The sequence below is a fragment of the Aquarana catesbeiana genome, linkage group LG05 (genome assembly GCF_042186555.1).
Source record: "Aquarana catesbeiana isolate 2022-GZ linkage group LG05, ASM4218655v1, whole genome shotgun sequence".
In the NCBI taxonomy this organism is placed as follows: Eukaryota; Metazoa; Chordata; class Amphibia; order Anura; family Ranidae; genus Aquarana; species Aquarana catesbeiana.
The window spans coordinates 619,042,100-619,054,459 of record NC_133328.1 but is presented as its reverse complement, the minus strand read 5'-3'; the positions used below and the strand labels follow the sequence as shown (position 1 = coordinate 619,054,459).

Below are 12,360 nucleotides of genomic sequence, written 5' to 3'. Positions count from 1 at the left end.
ATTGTGTGCCTTCATAGCCCGGTACAACCGAACAGGAGTGTCATTCTATTAGAACTGTGAATGGTTTGGGTTCCGGATGAGTTTTCCATGTCCCTTGCCCCTCTAGAGCTGGCAGTGTTTAATTCATCCCTTGATAATGGGGTCGGATGAAAATCTACCTGTCTCTCAGGAACTCATTTCACATCTGACCAATTTTCGGTCCTTTGTCTCCGGCTCCTGCCGGCGGGGCTCAGGTCTCCGGGTCTCTGAACAGACCTCATTTATTGGGGTTGGCAGTGTCTGTGGGATTGGATAGAGCAGACGAAGGAGGGAGGTGGATGAATGATCAAATTCCTGGAGATGGAGACTTTAATGTTCAAGACGGAGATCGTTTGCCCAACGCGGCTGGGAATCAATCTTTGCGCTGGGTTTCAAAATATTTGATCTCGAGAATAAAATATAATCTACTAGAACAATGCAGTGTCTGTGTCCGCCCGAGCCGTTCTAATGAACTCTGCGAGGAGCGATGTATAAAACGCTGTGCCAGCAGCAACCCATCAACGTCGATCATGTACCAGGTTGGCTATAATGAAGTGACTTCTGTTGCTTGCTACAGGTTAAAGCACTTGGTTTGCATTTTCGTTTTATAAGCCTAAATATGCAAGCCGAAAGTCATTTCTACTGAGGAGTTCCAAATTATCCTTAAAGCGACAAGGTTCCTCATAATTCCAACTGTCATTGGCTTTCATTGATTAAATCAATCAATCAAACGAATTAAAGTACGAGGGCCGTACCGGAAGTAATGCAAAAGGGGAAATAACTTTTTTTTATTAACCACTTTAATACCAGGCACTTAGACACCAAAGCCAATTTTCAGCTTTCAGTGCTGTCGCAATTTGAATGACAATTGCGCGGTCATGCTACACTGTACCCAAACAATTTCTTTATCATTTTGTTCCCACAAATAGAGCTTTCTTTTGGTGGTATTTGATCACCTCTGCGGTTCTTACTTTTTGTGCAACAAATAAAAAGAGACTGAAAATTAAAAAAAAAAAACAAGTTTTTCGTTGTTTCTGTTAAAATTTTTTGTAAATAAGTACATTTTCTTCTTCAATGACTTGCACTGATATGGCTGCACTGACAGGCACTGAGGTGGCACTGATGAGGTGGCACTGATAGGTGGCACTGGTATGCGGCACTGATGGGCACTCGTAGGTGGCATTGATGGGCACTCATAGGTGGCATTGATGGGTACTTATGGGTGGCATTGATGGGTACTTATGGGTGGCACTGATAGGTGGCACGGATGGGCACTGGGCACTGATAGGTGGGCACAGATAGGCACTGACAGGTGGCACTGATGACACTGATGCCCCCAAGGGTGGCATTGCTGGGCATCACTGCAATATAATGGTGCCAATCGGTGCCCATTTGTAGGCACAGATTGGGCACATGTGGATGGCCATGGGGTACATACCTGGCCATCCACATGTTGCCCCTTCCCTGGTGGTCCTAGTGGTGATCCCTGGTGGTCCAGTGTTGTGATTTGAGGGGGGGCTGCGCTGATAAACAATCCTGTCAGGAGAGCAGCCGATCAGCTCTCCTCTACTCGCATCTGTCAGACACGAGTGAGGAAAAGCCAATCAACAGCTCTTCCTATTGACATCGTGATCAGCTGGAGGCTCTTTACCAAGATCGGTGTAGCGGTGTGTGTCAGACTGTCACACAGCTCCACCGATCGCTGCTGGACGTCATATGACGCCCAGTCAGGATAACGGAACCACCGCCCGGCCGTCATCTGCTGTGGGCTGGGCAGGAAGTGGTTAAAGTACATTATTATAAGTCGCTTAAATTTCACATGTTGGTAGAGTAATTCTTCCTCTATAGTAACTAGTTTCTTTTCTTTTCCTTTCTTTCTTTCTTTCTTTCTTTCTTTCTTTCTTTCTTTCTTTCTTTCTTTCTTTCTTTCTTTCTTTCTTTCTTTCTTTCTTTCTTTCTTTCTTTCTTTCTTTCTTTCTTTCTTTCTTTCTTTCTTTCTCCCCCCTTCCTTTTCCTGCGGCATGCTCTGTGATCACTGAGTCCTTGGGACTCGGCTGATTAGAGTAAAGGCCCGATCCCGGCCCTTTACCACGTGATCAGCTCTCAGCCAATGACAGCTGATCACATGATGTAAACAGAAGCTGCTAATCGGCTTTTTTAATTTTTTATTTTTTCTAAAGCCGATTACCAGCTTCTGTAAAAGGGGCATCGGCCCTACACAGTCACCAGCATGCTGCTAACCAGTGCCTCATCATCAGTGCCACCCAATCGGTGCCCATCAGTGCAGCCTCATCAGCGTACATCAATGAAGGAGAAATATTACCTGTTTGCAAAATTTTATAACAAACTATGAAAACTGAATGTGAAATAGGAAAACTCCTGCGCTGTCAAAAGGGTCTATACTAAGGAGCGCTGCTGCAACACCTGTGTGACTAATCCAAACAGACAAAAATGTATAAATAAAAGTGAGTGGTAGTTGCGCTGTGACAGTGGAAGGGGGGGGGGGGCAGGTGAAATGAATGGAGAGGTGAAAACAGCCGAAGTGGATGCGGCCACAAATGCACTACACAAGCATACAGTGAAAAGGCAAAAATACTGGCAAGGGTAAATGAATAGCAGAAAGTATAAATAACAGTGATACAATACTTAAAAACAGTCCAAGTGAATAAGGGCTAGTACCGATACTAGCACATAGTGACAACTCAAAAAAGGCTGAATGTGGTAAGTCCAAATGGATAAACATATAGCAGTCCCACCACCAAACGAATAAAAAATCCAAAAGAAGGGAGAGATCTTCAGTGGAAACACCTCCGTGTTCGCAAGCAGCTTACCTTACTGCTGTAAGACATACAGCTTGTGCTTAATTGCAAAAGACTATCAGACATGGGTATCTCATCCAGTTGTTAGGGCGCTTCCAATGGTGGATAAAGGCCGGTATATGAAAAAAATGACATGAACAAACGATAGTGTAACTCCGTGGCGACCAAAGAAGGAGAGGAGGGGGGGGGGGGGAGAGTGCACTCACTTTTTATAAAATGAGTGTAGGCATCAATCCACGAACTCCGAGTTCGTATGCCTCAATCGGTGTCTTCAATATCCCGAATCCCCAATATCCCGTGCTCCAAAAACTCCAATTGGAGCACGGGATATTGTCACAAACTGAAGGCAGGAGACAAGCTCGGCGCTCGTGGATGTTTTGTACCATAGTCCACTTCCTAATGTGAGTTTATCATATTGTTTTTATTAATAAACTGACTTTTTATACGGGATTATGCTATGTGCGCTTTCTCCCTATACCATACATATACTCACCCTATGTGACGAGCATTGAGGAGCGGGGATTGATTGAAGACACCCATTGAGGCATACGAACTCAGCGTTCATGGATTGATGCCTACACTCATTTTATAAAAAGTGAGTGCACCCTCTTTCTGTGTCCCCCCCCCCCCCCCCCCCCCCCCCTCTCCTCTCCTTCTTTGGTCGCCACTATCGTTTGTTCATGTCATTTTTTTCATATACCGCCCTTTATCCACCATTGGAAGCGCCCTAACAACTGGATGAGATACCCATGTCTGATAGTGTTTTGCAATTAAGCACAAGCTGTATGCCTTAAGCAGTAAGGTAAGCTGCTTGCGAACACGGAGGTGTTTCCACTGAAGATCTCTCCCTTCTTTTGGATTTTTTATTCGTTTGGTGGTGGGACTGCTATATGTTTATCCATTTGGACTTGCCACATTCAGCCTTTTTTGAGTTGTCACTATGTGCTAGTATCGGTACTAGCCCTTATTCACTTGGACTGTTTTTAAGTATTGTATCACTGTTATTTATACTTTCTGCTATTCATTTACCCTTGCCAGTATTTTTGCCTTTTCACTGTATGTTTGTGTAGTGCATTTGTGGCCGCATCCACTTCGTCCGTTTTCACCTCTCCATTCATTTCACCTGCCCACACACACACACACACACACACACACACTTCCACTTTCTTTAGTCACAGCGCAACTACCACTTATTTAAACTAAGAAAACTGTTTTTTTTGTTGTTTTCTTCAAGAGTTTCAGTTTTAGCAAAAAATTAAAAACCCAGAGGTGATTAAATACCACCAAAAGAAAGCTCTATTTGTGTGAAAAAAATGATAAAAATGTCATATAGGTACAGTGTAGCATGACTGCACAATTGTCATTCAAATAGTGACAGCGCTAAAAGCTGAAAATTGGCCTGGGCACGAATGGGGTATATGTGCCCAGTAGGGTAAAGTGGGTAAAGTAGTTGTAAAGGCTGAATGTTTTTTACCTTCAAGCATTTTATGCTTGAAGGTAAAAAACCTCCTCTGTGCTGGCCCCCCCACAGCCCCCTCTAATACTCACCTGAGCCCCCTCTTAGTCTAGCGACGTGCACAAGAGCCTCGGCTGTCCCGAGTCTCCCTCTCCGCATTCGCTAGGGCGGCAGCCATTGGCTCCAAATGCTGTCAATCACAGCCAATGAGCCAATGGGGAGAGCGCAGGGGCAGGGCCGAGTCTCGGCTCTGCGTGTCTTATGGACACACAGAGCAGGGCTCAGGGGCGAGCACGCACCAGTGTACTCCATAGCAAGTGGCTTGCTATTGGGGGCACTGGTCAAGGAGGAGGAGCCAGGAGCGCCAGTGGGTGACCTGAAAAGAGAAGGATCAGGGCTGCTCTGTGCAAAACCATTACACAGAGCAGGTAAACTTAACATGTTAAAAAAAAAAAAAAAGAAGCCAAACCTTTAATATTACTTTAAATATCCAACAGTTGGCCAAGTCAAGTGGATAATGCAGCTCTGGTACTCATTTCAGACATGGAGCAACCAACAAAAAAGGATTCCGAGGTGCACCAAAGATCGCAACATGGTCATGGTAGTTGATGGCCCAAGCAACATTGACATTCACAATACACAATGTCCCTTGCACTGGTTCCCTGATACTGAAACCTGGGGAGCCTATTGTCATCCGCCATATTGAAAGCAGCCACTGAGATACCTACTCAGATGTGGCAAGACACCCCTCAGGGGTACCAGGAGTTGAGAAGCTTTACTTTAGCACCTTTTGTGTTGTTGTGGAACATCGTGGTTTGAAGCGCCCCAGGTAACAATCACTTAGTATATGTCAGGTTTTGCTCATCAAAATGTGAAGCGATAACATTTCCCGGGAAACCGGTGTAATTATCTTGTATGGCATGCACATCTCGCTGACTGCTGTCCAGTGACGATTATATCAACTTCCTCTCTCGTTCTCGCTTGTAATTATCTCTGAGCAGTGCATGTGATTTGATTTATAAAATTGCAGAGCATTGCACAGTTTCTCTTTTTTTTTTTTTTTTTTATTCTTTTTTGGCCCACGCGTTTGGTTCGCAATCAAATGGCTATCGCTCAGATCTGTTTTATTCCAAGAGTAAACTGCCCTTCCAAATTTCATTAGTCTGGGAGCCTCAGAGCCAAGCCATCAATGTGATAATAAATGCCAACAGATTGCAGATCTATGGATGAAAATGGCACTCGAAGAGATGGTGGGGGCCGCCGTCAGCGGGGGCTGGTCTTTGTCTTGCAAAGGCGTGGGAGCTTTTGTACAAGCAAAAAGTGCATTCATGCTGTTTTAATTAAATAAGATGGCTCGGAGGACTAGAAAATAGATGAATACAGGTGTGTAGGCTCTTCCACTTTCTCACACCCCAGCTCCGCCCGGTGCTCAGACTTGCAGGCTGACGAAATCCTTGTAGTAGGCACCTTTACTCCAATGATCTCCATTAGCTTCTGGATCCTATGCAGAGCAGCTGCTCAGAATGCAGGTCGGCTACCCAGCATGGGTGCCGTTCAGAGATTGCTTTTCATTTTGTCAGCGAATGCAAAGCCTATTCTGATTGGACGAAGTGGAGAGGCCATGACATATTTAGAATGCAGCAGGGCAGCCACCAGGCAAGGGACCCGGAAGCTAGTGGAGATCACTGGCGTAGCGGTGCCTGTTGTCATATGGCAGCTCAGGATCACCACCAGCCGCCAGTGACAGTCCTTATTAAAAAATGAAAAACACTAAACAGTCCATAACTCTGGTTCAGTGGCACCAAACAAGTCACTGGTGCATCGCCAACCACACCGGTCCCACACTGGTTCCTATTCCTTTTCTGGACTCTGAGGCATCAGGACCAAAGTCCCCGTAATCAGAGTTTGGAGGTTCTTCCCACCTAAAACTCTTTGAACCTATGAAATTCTAATAAGGACTTTGAATTCCAGAGAGTACTGAAAGTCAGTCCTCACTTTTCTAGCTGGGCTACTCCAGGAACCCCTTACCCTGCATGGGTGAGAATCTCTAAGCACTCAACATACCATCTAATTGTCCCCCTTAGAAGGTGGCTGGCATTTTTGCATTGACAATATAAAAAGATATCTACATATCGGGGATGGAGGTACATTTCAATGTCCTCATACAAAGTCCCAACTAGTTAGTTTCCTTTTCTCATTTTTGCATTGAAGTCAATGGGACACGATTTTGCATTGAAGTCAATGGGACACAACATGCCATTATCAGCACCTTTTTTTTTTTTTTTTTTTTTGTATCGGCAAAATACCGATTAACCCTTTTTTTTTGGCTGATTTTAGGTGGACAATATATCGGTGCATCCTTACCATACAGTGATTTCCAGCTTCTAGATCAGCCTTTCTCAACCTTTTTACCCCAGAGGAACCCCTACAATTTCAGGCCTCAAGGAACTCTTACTAAAGCCAATTCATTGTGGGTCTATGGGAAAAATGGCCCTTACATTGGTGGTCAATAGGAGGAATGCCACCCTTACAGCAGTGGTCAAAATGCTACCATTACAGACAGTTAAAAAGAGAAGTTGGTGTCATGTTGTTGGCTTTGTCAAGTGGCGTTGGCCCAGGATCTATGCAGGTACCATCAGATTGGAGGGCAAGGAACCTCTAGCGACCTCTGGAAAAACCCTAGGATTCCATGGAACTCTCAAAATGACATTCCTATAGGGACCCCCCCAGTTATGGTATATGCAAATTTACAATGGTCCAAGCTGGATCAATGGAGCTGTGCATAAAATGCGATGCCTGGAATAGAGTAATCCATACTAGCTTATCAGTGTTCAGCCTACTGAAATTCGACTAGTACAATACAGATTCCTGTTGGTTGCTCTAGGTCAGAGTTTCTCAACCAGGTTCCATAGGAACCATAGGCTTCCTCCAGAGGTTGCTAGGCCTTGAGCAATTTCTTCTCCTCAGATAAGTTCTGACTGACGCCATTGATTATTTTAGCTATCTGTAAATGATCTTCCAAAATGATCACAAGTGTAAGGAGAATTCTTCTCACTGATCATCACACTAATGTATCATGAGTTGTAGATCTAGTCATTTTGAGCAGGGGTTCCCTGAGACCAAAACTGTATTTCAAGGGTTCCTCTGTGTTAAACATTCACACTTAAGAATTTGAAATCTGTTTTCGTAATAGGTCCAAATTACATGAAGGCTTGTGTACACTCTATACTGTGTATATGTTATATCATTTTTTTCAAGTAATGAAAAGTGGAATGTTCCCATAAATATTTTAAATAAACACAGGTAGCTTGTGGGATGGGATTTTCACTTTGTCTGCTCCAGACAGTTATAGGATTAAAATGAGGCATTCACTTTTGACAGCACAGAATTCTGGCACTTGGGATTATTTGGCTTTCGATACGAGTCACTTAACTTCCCATTGTTGGGAGACTTGTCTTTGCATGCTCGCTAATGTGCACGGGTAATGCTATACCATTGTGTGGAGGTAAGTATAGACACAATGCAAGTCATCGGATGGAAGAAAGGATGAGTTGTGCTTCAAAGCAGGTGATAGAACTAAAATAAACAGGTTTTGTCATGGCTCTTCATGGCGTGATTATACTTCTCATTATATGTTTTATTTTATCCTACACAATTTCCATTTCCCTTTAAAGACATCATAAGAGAGTGACGATGGAAAAAGCGGTCCATTGTCCTTCTTTTTTTTAATATATAAGTAAGACTTCTACTTAAATCTAAAAAAAATAAAAAATAAAAAAAAAATTATATATATATATATTATACACAGTGGGGACTGAAAGTATTCAGACCCCATTAAATTTTTCACTCTTTGTTATATTGCAGCCATTTGCTTAAATCATTTAAGTTCATTTTTTTCCTCATTAATGTACACACAGCACCCCATATTGACAGAAAAACACAGAATTGTTGACATTTTTGCATATTTATTAAAAAAGAAAAACTGAAATATCACATCCTAAGTATTCAGACCATTTGCTGTGACACTCATATATTTAACTCAGGTGCTGTCCATTTCTTCTGATCATCCTTGAGATGGTTCTACACCTTCATTTGAGGCCAGCTGGGTTTGATTATACTGATTGGACTTGATTAGGAAAGCCACACACCTGTCTATATAAGACCTTACAGCTCACAGGGCATGTCAGAGCAAATGAGAATCATAAGGTCAAAGGAACTGCCTGAAGAGCTCAGAGACAGAATTGTGGCAAGACAAAGATCTGGCCAAGGTTACAGAAAAATTTCTGCCGCACTTAAGGTCCCTAAGAGCACAGTGGCCTCCATAATCCTTAAATCGAAGATGTTTGGGACGACAAGAACCCTTCCTATGCTGGCCATTCGGCCAAACTGAGCTGTCAAGGGAGAAGAGCCTTGGTGAGAGAGGTAAAGAAGAACCCAAAGATCACTGTGGCTGAGCTCCAGAGATGCAGTCGGGAGATGGGAGAAAGTTGTAGAAAGTCAACCATCACTGCAGTCCTCCACCAGTCGGGGCTTTATGGCAGAGTGGCCCAACGGAAGCCTCTCCTCAGTGCAAGACACAAGAAAGCCCGCATGGAGTTTGCTTAAAAAACACCTGAAGGACTCCAAGATGGTGAGAAATAAGATTCTTTGGTCTGATGAGACCAAGATAGAACTTTTTGGCCTTAATTCTAAGCGGTATGTGTGGAGAAAACCAGGCACTGCTCATCACCTGTCCAATACAGTCCCAACAGTGAAGCATGGTGGTGGCAGCATCATGCTGTGGGGGTGTTTTTCAGCTGCAGGGGGGACAGGATGACTGGTTGCAATCTAGGGAAAGATGAATGCGGCCAAGTACAGAGATATCCTGGACGAAAACCTTCTCCAGAGTGCTCAGGACCTCAGACTGGGCCAAAGGTTTACCTTCCAACAAGACAATGACCCTAAGCACACAGCTAAAATAACGAAGGAGTGGCTTCACAACAACTCCGTGACTGTTCTTGAATGGCCCAGCCAGAGGCCTGACCTAAACCCAATTGAGCATCTCTGGAGAGACCTAAAAATGTCTGTCCACCAACGTTTACCATCCAACCTGATAGAACTGGAGAGGATCTGCAAGGAGGAATGGCAGAGAATCCCCAAATCCAGGTGTGAAAAACTTGTTGCATCTTTCCCAAAAAGACTCATGGCTGTTTTAGATCAAAAGGGGCTTCTACTAAATACTGAGCAAAGGGCCTGAATACTTAGGACCATGTGATATTTCAGTTTTTCTTTTTTAATAAATCTGCAAAAATGGCAACAATTCTGTGTTTTTCTGTCAATATGGGGTGCTGTGTGTACCTTAATGAGGAAAAAAAATTTACTTAAATGATTTTAGCAAATGGCTGCAATATAAGAAAGAGTGAAAAAATTTAAGGGGGTCTGAATACTTTCCGTCCCCACTGAAAATTATATATATATATATATTACACAGTATGTAAAAACTATCCATGCTTCCTCTTCTCCGGTATAATCTGACACTTGGTATTTATATCCGGACACTCCTCTCCATCTTCGGTGGAAGGGTGTTCTATCACAGTGTTTTATCTCAGTGTTCAATCTATGCAGGTGATGCCATAAAAGACAAAAGCCCAATAAAGACTCCACACCCTGTTAGGTTCTGTCCACATCGTTGATAAATTCCCCTTCCATTCTATTCTATTCTGTTCTATTGACTTGTGAAGTGTTTGTTTATTGAAAAATCAGATTACAGTACGTGATTTACAGTGACACTAAATGGTCTCATTATTCTCCAAAAAAATAATCCATACAAATACACTGCTTAATAGTTGTTTTTTTTTTTTTTTTTTTTTTGCATACAGTGCCTTGCAACAAGTATTCACCCCCTTGGCATTTTTCGTGTTTTGTTGCCTCACAACCTGGAATTAACATGGATTGCTTGAGGATTTGCATCATTTAATTTACAGAAAATGCCCACAATTTTGAAGATTTTATTTTTTTTTTTTATGGTGAAGAAATAGGGCAAAATAACAGAAAAAGTCAATGTGTATAACTATTCACCCCCCTAAAGTCAGTACTTTGCAGAGCCACCTTTTGCAACTATCACAGCTCCACGTCGCTTTGGATAAGTCTCTATGAGCTTGCCACATCTTACCACTGGGATTTTTGCCCATTAATGAGGGAAAAAAATGAACTTAAATGATTTTAGCAAATGGCTGCAATATAACAAAGAGTGAAAAATGTAAGGGGGTCTGAATACTTTGTTACCACTGTACATATATATATGTATGTGTGTGTATGTATATGTATATACATGTATATGTAGGTGTTCTATTAGGTTGAGGTCAGGACAAAAAACAGACAAAATCTGGCAGAGTATCTGTCTGTCTGTCTGTCTGTCTGTCTGTCTATCTATCTATCTATCTATCTATCTATCTATCTCTATATATATATATATATATATATATATATAAAATTATATAGAGAGACCTCTGCCAGCTTTTGTTTTATAGACACTGCTGAGAAATATACACAGCTGTGCATCTGTTTACTGAGAAGTACAGGATGTAAAATAAAAAAAGACATTCTTATCTAGGTGGATGCAACATCGGTGTCCCCGCCACTCACCAAGAACTGAGCGATCAAAGAACACTGATCGCTCAGTTCACGGTCTTTCGTGAGCAGAGAGTCGGTGACTGTCAGTCTCCAGCTCTCTACTCTGCTCCCCCAGTGCTCACTGGAGTGCTGGGCTGCAGAGGTTAGCTCAGGCTCTCAGCTGCAAACTGAGAGGCTAAGCCAGCTGCCTGTCAGGAATCTGGGCAGAACCCAACATTAAAGTCGGGATCCCTCCAGAGTCTGGAGCGGCTGATTATGACCCCCCCCCCCCCCGAGAAATAGGGCCAAATGAGATTTGGCCCTGCTTCTCCTTTAAGTAAAACATTTTTTTTGCAGGGACCTTAAAAAAAATGATGAAATGATTATTATTTTTAGTCGGCAGACTTGTAACAGTTTCCTCTTTTGAAGTGACAAATGAAGATGTTAATAAGCTCACATCTTCCCCACGTTCCTCATCTTGTACTTGTGAATGATTCCGCAGCTGTGAACCTGGCTAATGAATTACAGGTGAGCGCTCCTTCCTGCCAAGACATAAACGACTTTGATTAATATGATCTGGAAAGACAAAACAAGGAGATTAAAGAGAGGAAAGGCTCGTAGAGGACTACCGGTGCATTGGAGATGGTAGGGGGCCTCTAAGGAGATTTCTCAGTCTGCTTTAAAGTGGACCTTTTATTTACCTTTTACAAGTCTCATGAATACATTCCTGACATGTTACATTATTCAACAATGTTATCATTTTTCAAAAAAACCCTCTACCAGTTTATTAGACAGTCCTTGATTTCCAGTCTGGTGACTTTGCCTAGGCTCAGATGATGTCATCGGGCTACACGGATACATTTCTGATATGTCAAATATAGAGCAACAATAACGTCACTACCTCAGCACGGCCATGTTACACCACCTTCCTTTTCCGGGACGTTTTTTCAGTTTAGTGCTGTGATAGTTTGATGGACAATTATTCAGTCGTCCAAAACTGTATCCAAATTGATTTGATATCATTAGAGCTTTCTTTTGGTGGCATTTAACCTCTTTACGCTAGCCAAAGCCTGCGCTTTAAATGGGCTGTTGCACCCTGAACCAGTAGGTGGGACTCCCGATTTTGCGCACTGTGATTGGCTGCAGAGTGTTGACATCATCGAGAGCTCCTGACGGTCAGCAGTTTACCAGGATCAGTGATCCCTCAGTCAGTCTTGAAGCGCTCTTCAGAACAAGATGGCAACACCTATAAGAGGCGGTTGGGTATTAATGCCAACCCTCCCTGCTGCCACATATATGAGTAATGCTGTCATAAAGGAGTTAATAACTACCCTTCTTTACCTTTTTTTTTATTTTTTTTTTTATAAAGGAAGATGGACATATCCTGTAATAAATAAATAAAATCATAAAAGAAATAAAGTTCCCCATAAACGTTTACTATACAAGCTAAGGTCCGTTGGCACGGCCCATAGGGTG

The 12,360-nt window shown here is 42.8% G+C and overlaps 1 protein-coding gene across 3 annotated transcripts in view; it reads left to right on the top strand.

Annotated features, from left to right (window-relative positions):
* ST3GAL1 (ST3 beta-galactoside alpha-2,3-sialyltransferase 1) overlaps positions 1 to 12,360 on the top strand; it is a 192,257-nt gene that overhangs the window by 76,517 nt on the left and 103,380 nt on the right. The window lies entirely within an intron of this gene.